This window comes from Crinia signifera, chromosome 2 (assembly GCF_055691185.1).
Source record: "Crinia signifera chromosome 2, ASM5569118v1, whole genome shotgun sequence".
Lineage (NCBI taxonomy): Eukaryota > Metazoa > Chordata > Amphibia > Anura > Myobatrachidae > Crinia > Crinia signifera.
In genome coordinates this window covers 175,176,968-175,186,996 of record NC_139218.1, presented here as the reverse complement: position 1 = coordinate 175,186,996, position 10,029 = coordinate 175,176,968, and positions in this window count along the sequence as shown.

Here is a 10,029-nt window from a genome sequence, read left to right as displayed (position 1 = left end):
AACACCATTGAACAGTGTGACAAAAAAATGGGCCGAGTAAAGCACAACTTAAGTACAAGTGAGAAACAGGCTTTAAAGGATCTGTCATCATATACAGATATCACGATTCGCCCCGCTGATAAGGGGGGTGCAATCGTGATACAGAATTTGGAAGACTATAAGAGCGAGATCTATCGTCAATTGTCGGATACTGTGGTATACAAAAAATTAGAAGGTGATCCCACACAGGAATATGCCACTGAACTGGTTACGTTGATACAGGATGCTGTTTCAGAAGGTATAATAACTGAGCAAGTTAAGACAGCTTTAATCACCACTCATCCGAAAGTACCTATCTTGTACAGCCTGCCAAAGCTGCATAAAAATGAACACAAGCCTCCAGGCAGGCCAATTGTCTCTGCCAGAGACTCGTTATATCACAAGGTAGCGAGGTACCTGGATTTCTATTTACAAAGTCCTGTTCAGCATCAAGCGACATATTTGAAGGACACCTCATCTTTTCTTGATAAGCTCCAATCTTTAGGCCAAGTACAACCGGGAACCCTCCTGTGTACAGCTGACGTGGTCAGTTTATACACAAATATCCCACATGAGAGAGGACTAAGAGCAGTTGCTAAATTGCTCGAGGGTAACCCTTGGTTCAAAGGTCCTGACATTACATTCTTCTTGCGGCTTTTAAGGTTGGTTCTGGAAAGGAACTTTTTCATCTTTGACAAAGCATTCTATTTACAATTATCGGGTTGTTCAATGGGTGCGGCTATGGCACCCACGTATGCGAATGCATTCATGTTTGAGATAGAAGACACATTGTTTTTTCAACATGAACAGCGGAATAACATCGAGTTCTATACCCGTTTCATCGATGACGTGTTCTTCTTATGGCGTGGCTCCAAGGAGTCCCTTACAACTATGATTGCTGATATCAATGAGCTTGATTCTGACATAAAATTTACCTTCAACATACAAGATAAGAGCATTCAATTCCTCGATGTCCTGATATCGATTGAACAAGGTTTATTTACAACTACTTTGTATAGTAAGCCCACGGACTGCAACAGCCTTTTGAATTATTCTAGCCACCATCCAGTTCCTCTAAAAAAAGGACTACCTTATTCTCAGTTCCTTAGGGTACATCGCATCTGTACAGACCCGGAGGAGGAGATTAAACAAATGGATATAATGGAGAGAAAGTTCCTACAGAAAGGATATGCCAAGAATCTTTTGGTTAAAGCTAGAACAAAGGCGTTGCAACAACCACGACAGGGTACCACCAACTCTAATAAGAAGGCTGAGAATGCCATTATCTGGATTAACAACTATTCCACAGAAACGCCAGCCATAACTTCCATAGCTAAACAGATTTGGCCAGTCATCACTTCTGATCCAGACTTAAAGGGTTTTAAGAACCGATCCCTTCTACCATGTTACACTAGAGGGAGAAACTTGAGAGATCATTTAGTGCATGCGGATATATCCGATATGCACCCCCCTGCCCAGACTCATTTCCTTTCCCGTAAACCCGGCAATTATAAATGTTTAGGCTGCGCAACATGCAGTCACCTGCTACCTCAAAATTACATCATGCATCCTCAGACTGGATATAAGATTAACATCAGGCAGGTTTTGACATGCACTAGCAGGTACGTTATATACTGCATAATCTGTCCATGCAGTAAATATTACGTCGGGAAGACAATTTGTCAATTCCGTGAAAGGATGGCACAGCATAGGAGTGCAATTAAAGCCGCCCTTGAGGGGAAAGAAGTAGAGCAACCTGTGGCTAAGCATTTCTTCCAACATAAGCATAATCTTTCCAGTTTAAAGTATCTAATGATCGACCAAGTGGCTGAGAACAGACGAGGAGGAGATCGTGAAAGGGTCCTCTTACAGCGAGAAGTACAGTGGATACATCGTCTCAGGACACTGGCCCCGCATGGATTAAATGAACACATGAGTTACAATTGTTTTCTTTAATACAATTATATCAATTGACATAATACTGCATATCTCTGCTTGAATTGTGGTTTGTTTCAATGTATATCAATTTTCACCGTACTAAATTGCAAATAGCTGGGATCTGTGTTCCACGATACTCTGTTTCTGTTTCACATAGGGATTCTTTGTACTGTTGCACAGGGGATTTCCGGCTTCTCTCTTGGTGATGGAGGTGACGGGTTCTTTACTCACTATAAAGGTAAGCTCATATAAGCATTTGTTTGTATCTGAGGACGGTTGAATAAACCGAAACATGTTATACATGCTGCTGGAGTAAATCAGCGTTATTTTTGGAGCGAGTGCCGCCGCCAGTCTTGTTTGTTTATATATATATATATATATATATATATATACACACACAAAGCAACCCTGTTGCTATATACGAAACATTAAAAATGGAGGTTTACCAGAATCTGGATTTTTTTTGCACCTGTAGAATAGATGGTATTATTCTCAAGATCCACCGGTTCTCCGGAAAACTATAGGTCTCAGGTGCCTCAAAAGATCCAGGTCTGGTCAAAGTCCTTATGTAGTGATACACTGGAGTGTATCACTACATAAGGACTTTGACTTTTGTGAATAAAATTTTGTGACAATATCACACTATGTTACAAATCTTATCTTTCACATATCTCCATCATATCAAATATTGGAGAGCCTCCTGAGAGGCGAAGAAACTCAACACAAGGAGAGTATCATTCCCTTTTATTATTATTTGTCACCTTATCTCCATCTCACGGTGTTTTCTGGAACAGGTCCAGCGCATAAAATCACTTACTTTTTATATTTTGACCTATGTTTTCGTTACTGGGGGAGTAACATTAGTGATTTGTTGCTGCAGGCACCATATTCAGCGCATAGTGCCCAGACTTCAAATTTATATACAAAATTGCTCCTCTCCATGGGGGTTATTCTAGTCCATTCTTTCTGACAAAATCCTTCTTAGATGGACAAAACCATGTGCACTGCGGGTGGGGCAGATGTAACTTGTGCAGAGAGAATTAGATTTGGGTGGGGTTTTTCTTCAAAGTGAGATCTATATTGAAGTGTAAAATCATGCAGTCAGTATTTTTCCTGCACAGAAACAAAATAACTCACCCAAATCTAATTCTCTCTGCACATGTTACATCTGCCCCCCTGCAGTGCACATGGTTTTGTCCATCTAAGAAGGATTTTGTCAGAAAGAATGAACTAGAATAAACTAGAATAAACCCCCATGCTCCTTACTACCTTTCAAAGGTCAACAAATACAAAGAATCAAACAAAACTTGTAAAGCGGTAATCAAAGTAGCTAAAAGGGATTATGAAGAGCGCATAGCCACTGAAAGCAAAACCAACCCCAATAAGTTTTTCAAATACATAAATAGTAAGCGAATAATAAAGGGGAACATAGGCCCATTAACCAATATCAATGGATTTTTTTTTATGGAGGATAAGGGAAAAGCAGAACTGTTAAATGAGTTCTTCTCATCAGTGCTCATCAGGAGAGCAGACAGTGGAACGCACAAGTACCACAAATGGGATGAACAAGTCAGATCTCAATATTGATTTCACGACCGAGGAAATAATATTGAAGCTCAGCAAACTCAAAACAAATAAATCACCAGGGCCAGATGGGATTTATCCTAGGGTACTAATGGAATTAAGGGAGGAACTAGCGACCCCTCTACATTACATCTTTGATAATTCACTATCATCAGGTAAGGTACCAAAAGATTGGAGAATAGCAGAGGTTGTGCCAATATTCAAAAAAGGAAAAAGGGAGGATCCAGCTAATTACAGACCTGTGAGTTTAACATCAATAGTGGGTAAACTATTTGAAGGATTTTTAAGGGATGGTATCCAGGAATATTTAGACTGTCATAGTTTATTCAGTATTAACCAGCATGGGTTTGTGAAAAATCGTTCATGCCAAACTAATCTACTAGGTTTCTATGAGGAGGTTAGCAAAAACCTTGATAATGGAAATGCTGTAGATGTGATTTTCCTAAATTTTGCTAAAGCTTTTGATACAATTCCACACAAGAGGTTGATAAATAAAATGGAGGACCTGGGATTAGGGGAAAATATCTGTAGATGGGTAGGGAATTGGCTGTGTAATAGAGAACAAAGAATGATTGTGAACGGTGCCGTATCAAATATGATACCAGTACTAAGTGGAGTGCCACAGAGTTCGGTACTAGGGCCCATTTTATTTAACATACTTTATTAACGATATTGGGATGGGGCTATTCAGCAATGTATCCATCTTTGCAGACGTCACAAAACTGAGCAGAGTTGTTAAATCATAAGAAGATGTCACCACGCTTCAAAATTATCTTGAAAATCTAGATGAGTGGTCAAAAAAGTGGAAGATGAGGTTAAATGTGGACAAATGTAAGGTCATGCACCTTGGGAGACATAACCAGTGTGCTAGTTATAACCTAAGCGGGGAGGAATTGGGTAATTCAGTACTTGAAAAGGATTTAGGAGTCCAAATAGACAACAAACTGGGGTGTAGTGCTCAATGTTATATAGCAACAAAAAAGGCCACCAAAATTCTAGCATGTATCAAAATGGGCATGGAAACTAGGGACTCAAAAGTAATTATGCCACTGTACAAAGCATTGGTTAGACCTCACCTCGAATATGGAGTACAGTTCTGGGCCCCACACTATAAAAAGGACATCATAAATTTTGAAAAAATCCAAAGAGCAACAAAGCCTATTAGGGGAATGGAGAATATAAACTATGAGGAGAGATTAAGCAATTTGGGACTATTTACACTAGCGAAGAGATGTTTAAGAGATGCTCAACATGTACAAATATATCAGGGGCCAATATAAGGAACTATCAAATACCCTTTTTTCTGCTAAAAAGGAATCTAGGACGCGGGGGCATGAGTTTAGATTAGAAGAAAAATAATTTTGTTCATCTAGAAGAAATTTTTTTTACGGTCAAAGCAGTCAAACTTTGTAACTCTCTTCCTGGATAAGTGGTGTCGGCAGACACAATAAATATGTTTAAAATAAGGTTGGATAAACATGAATTGGTTAAAAGCATCCATGGGTTTCAGTAAGAAACATAATCTATCTTTAAAATATCTGAACATACTATACAACAAGGGATAAACTATTATAAACCTAGGTTGAACTAGATGGACGCAAGTCTTTATTCAGCCTTAATGTCTATGTAACTATGTAAAATGGCTCCTGTGCCCCTTTATATAGGGGGTGTGATGCATAATGTAGGTGACTTATGTGGGCCAATAGGTTAGGGGGTTATTTGGCATGCATAGGCAGTGTTGTAATTCACATTCCAGTTGGTCCTAAACTCGCACATGACCGGCGGGGGAAATCGCACATTAATGTGTCATAAAATCGCATCTCTTCACGCTGTTTCGCACATTTTTGGCGCATTTTCTCATACCATTAAATAATCGTTTTTTAAGGAAAAAATGCTAATTTGAAAAGTGCGATGCGATAAGGTGCAATTTGAAAATGTCACCCAATGTGTAGACACAAGAAACTGTAGCCCGCTAAACCGCAATGTGTAGACGCAGTCTTAGCATCTATCTAATCAGGCCCATAGTTACATCAAATAGTTACATCAAAGTTGAAAAACATAATTTTCTAAATATTTATTTTGTAGTCAGTATGTCACTAATTGATATAAGTGATGGAATGGCATGGAACATCACTTTTCATTCTCATGTGAATACCATATTCTATATGATGATTATGTAAATTATGTTATGTACTGTATTAATAAAAAAGGATTATTTAATTGTATAGCAATAAATAAATCCTTATGTGTTTGCAATTCTTTAACTTTCTATAAAGATAGATGACAATGCAGCAATGTTGGAAATGTGATTGGGTGACAGACAAACTATAATACAATGCTGTAATGTTCCAAGCCGTATTGTTCCATTAGGACTTTGACTCTGACATGTATTCAGGATTTTGTAATGCAGAGAAAATGCCATGTACTTCTGGGACTGTGCTGCTTATTGTTTTCACTGGCTCTGCCTCCCCTAAGAACTGGGTGTATAGATTCACGATTTGTGATTATTATATGGAGGGCAGACAAGGGAAATATTTTTTTATTATTATTATTCTTATGTTCTTGTTTCCTGGCCCAGAGCCTCATCATATTGATTGATACACCATTATCATTGATAAGACTGGGTTGCTTATGCCATAGACTCTCAAAGCTAGGACGCACTGGAGAACATACTTTCCTCTCTTGAGAGGTCTTGGTACAATAGGTAGTACTAGACCCAGCAATATTAAGGCTCACTAACATTACTGATGGCATGGATAACACACCAATGCTGTCTTTTCCGAAATAGAAACAAAAATAATTGCCTATTCTTTTCTACCTTATCTCCATATTTTAGGTTTTACTTCTATCCAGTGTCATCATTTTACAGGTAATTTCATACTTCTAGATGTAATTATTTACAGTATCAAGTGTTAAGGGGGAAATCTGTTATCAACTTCGGCAAGACAGTTCAGATACAAAGACAAATAACTACAACAATAAGAAAGCAAATTAAACTTTGCTGTAGTCAGAGCCAGCTCAAACTGTCAGAACATGTGTATTTATTTTATACTATGCATCAGCCTAGTTAAAATGCTGTATTACCTGTCCTTTTTCACATTTAATCATGTCTGTATCAAGAACGAAGGCCGGCCCTGTAAAATGTGCAGTTGCACATAATTTGTCATTTTTTAATGTATTCATGTGATATTTTTCACTCTTCCAAGCAAGTTTGTGAACTTTCAGTATTCTCTTCCCTGTTTGTAAGCAAGTATGACTATACGGATAAGCATTTTTCTTCAGCCCGCAAAATTAGCTGCAACATCACTGAATGTTTAACTGATAAACGACCATAGTAGTGTAACAGCTGGTTATCTGTCTTCTCCGACTTAGAATGTGTATTTTTTATAATTGTGTTGTACATCAGGGGATCTTAAACTCTTTTGTTCTGAGACCTTAGCAGACAATAAAAATTATTACAGGACCAAAACAAGATACCGCAGAATGTCCGCAATAATTATGGTCAGCACATCCCACATGCACAGTAGCATTGCAGAGGCTCAAAACAAGTGGAGTGACTGCTAAATGTGACAAAGAGGGTAGAGAGTAATGGGTAATGGGGGATGAAAAAGGGTGATGGGGACGGAATAGGGAGGCAGTTGGTGTTTACTAAATGAGTTTCCCCCTGACAAGTAAAGCTTCCAATAGGATGTCACTGCTAACATTGTCACTATACACAGTACTGTACATTTGTTTCTAACCACCCTGACTATCATTGATATAAACCTTTATATCAACATATTTTTTTCTCCTGTCTTATGGCTCTTATTCAGATCTGATCGAAGTACAAATTTGTTCTCAAAATGGGCAAAACCACGTGCAGTGCAGGTGTGCAGACAGAGTTAAATTTGGGTGGGGTGTGTTGAATTTGAAATCTAAATTGCAGTGTAAAAATAATGCAGCCAGTATTTACCCTGCACAGAAACAAAATAACACACAAATCTAACTCCCTCTGTACACGTTACATCTGCCCGACCTGCAGTGCACATGATTTTGACCATTTTGAGAACAAATTTGTAGTGTGATCAGATCTGAACAAGGACCTATGTGTATAGAAATTATTTGAAGACATTTTTTTTTTTTTCAAAAAGTCTTTCCTAATATCCAGTTTTGGCAATCTATGCTATACAGTTACAATCTGGATGTTGCACAATTTATAACTTTAAAACTATTTCACATTTGCATAACTTTTCTGAAACAATTTCCACAATTATTTGCAACAGCTAGATATTATAATACATAAAACATAGATATTCATTCCAAAAAGCAAAAAATAAAAACCAATGTCAAGCTTAAAAAAATGATAAAGTGGAGAGTGATAAACCACCAGCTCTCAACTGTCATTTTTTAAACCCAGCCTGTAACATACAGTAGTAGTTAGAAGCTGATTTGCTGGTACCCTGGACCCCTACTCATTTTGTCCCCATATTTTGGGAACCAGGACCGGCCTTTGAGCCTGATGCTGATTTTAAAAAATCCAGGGGACCCTATTCAGTTTGCCCTGTGATTTTGTGAAACTAGTACCAGCCCTTTGAGCCCAGGGCTGGTTATGCTCAGGAGGGGGGACCCCACGCCGTTTTTTTTTCCTTTTTTTTTATTTTACACATTTTTTGGGGACAGAACCATGCAAAGATCGCACTGGTCTGTGCATGGTTCTGTCAAAATCGCCTACCAGAACCTGGTCTGTTTGTGTGGCGATTTTTGGTAACGTTTTTCCCAAAATCACATCCCATTAAATTTGCGAATTGTATACTTGACTAAAAAGCAAAAAAAAAAAAAATTGTATCTGATTAGATGTCACCCTCTATGTTGATTGTTACATTTGCAGGTACAGTATGTTATTTTACAGCTATTAAGGTATATAATCAGTCAATTAGTTATGGGTTTTGGCTGCTGGGTGTCTGCCAGGGATTCAACTGATTAGAACATAACATTTGTGTTAATTAGTATCCACAGTAAAGCTATTGCAATGAATGGTTATTTATCTGTTCTCAAGAGTATAATAGACTAAGGTGAATGTGATGAAGGGAGTATGAAATGAAATACAGACAGCAGGTAATGTTTTATAACTAAATGTGAAATGTTGTTACTGTACTGACTCTAGCTTAGATGAGCATTGTCCTAATTGCCACCTTAGTGAAAACTATTATGTGTAATGACTGGCAATATCAAATTCATCATAGATAAGGATCTTTTTCCCAGCTCTTTGGGGGTTATTCAGACATGATAGCTTCTCTGCTAGTTTGCAGAAAGCCGCTACCGTGCCAGAGTGAAATCCTGCCCTGTGAAAGACTGTGAAAGGCTTACGAAAATATCGCTGATTGGTGAATAGCTGCAAATCCATTGACTTTTCCAGTGTGTGCAGTCTGTGCATAACGCAGGGCCTACTCAGCCATTACGGTAAAAGAAACAGGTTGATCAAGGTCAACACTAACATCACACGCCTTTCCTGAAAATGCCTGGGCACTCCTGTTTTCCCTGACACTCCCAGAAAATGGTTGGTTACCACCCACAAATGCCAGCTTCCTGTCAATTTACTTGCAAATTTCCAGCGATAGAAAAATATGTCTTTTTTTGCAGAATGGCCTCGCACATGTGCGCTATGATCCGTACACATGCGCAGTTAATAGATAATCGCCTGCCCTGCAAAATCAAAGGTCTACAATCAGAGGTGTAACTATAAAGAGTGTAACTGCTATAGGGCCAGGGCCCCAGCAGGCAATACCCCTACATCCTTTCCAATGTTTTTGACTTTTATTAAATATGTAGTGTGGTATAGTACAGTGCTGAGTTTGGAGGTCCGGAAGTGTTAGTTCCCAGTTGGGAAGGAGGCGGAGTTCTGACAGGGCTGGCTGCATAGTGCACCAGATTACCGCAGCTTCCTTTATCAAAGTGGTGGGCATCCGACGGCTCCTTCACATGAAGAGCAGTTTCACTTGCAGAATACTGCATGAGGACATTGGTATATGTTTTATCCTTCCCACTCTATCTCATATATATATATATATATATATATATATATATATATATATATATATATATATATATAATACATTATACAATTATACAATTGTGGTGTGGCGCTTAGAAATTATAAATAAAGTCCATATATATGGTGATCCCAAAGTTCAGTGAAGCAGACCAGAAAGAGTTTCATCCAATTTCTTGTTTATTTATTTCCTTCAAATTTGTCACGGGCAAAACAGTGAGAAATGTCCCAACGTGTTTCGTCTAAAGCGACTTCATCAGGCGTATAATCACAACTCTATTTTCAAAGTGAAAATCATGTCTCCAATTGGTATCAGGAGAATGGGAAGAAAACCAGTTCTTCTAAGTATCTATAGACCACTTTTCGTTTTAGCTCTTTAGAATTGGATAAGAGCGTTTAAAACGCTAAGCTGTATACAAGTGTGTGAACACCAATATGGTTCTAGGAAAAAGTATTCCTTC